Below are 438 nucleotides of genomic sequence, written 5' to 3' on the forward strand. Positions count from 1 at the left end.
GGAGAATCAAGAAGATGCCATTGGAGTGTGATTGGCTAGTTTGGTCATGGGACAGGCTGGCCTTGGCTGTAAAGACAAGGGGAGCCACGACCATGAACCTGGACTGATCTGTCGACAGATTAGGAGGAGCCTAAGGAGAGCCAATCACAGTTCAACCTTCCCTATTTTGAATTAAACCAATCAGCATCAACTACTCAGATTGCAACAAGACCAGCTCATCTACACCATCCATTCATCTTAAGTGATTTACAGCCATTTGATATAGGTTTATGATGTCTCAGATTGTAACAGCCTATATAAACAGATGTATGGACGAAATTGTAACTCTTAAGAGAGTTAGGGGGATTTCCCCTCTCCTTCATGGAAATGAAAAACTAGTTCTTGAATCTGAAACTCTAATCTCTAAACACTTATTCTCTTAGTCTCTCTGTCTCTTAA

The sequence above is a fragment of the Brassica oleracea genome, unplaced genomic scaffold, assembly GCF_000695525.1.
Source record: "Brassica oleracea var. oleracea cultivar TO1000 unplaced genomic scaffold, BOL UnpScaffold01247, whole genome shotgun sequence".
NCBI lineage: Eukaryota > Viridiplantae > Streptophyta > Magnoliopsida > Brassicales > Brassicaceae > Brassica > Brassica oleracea.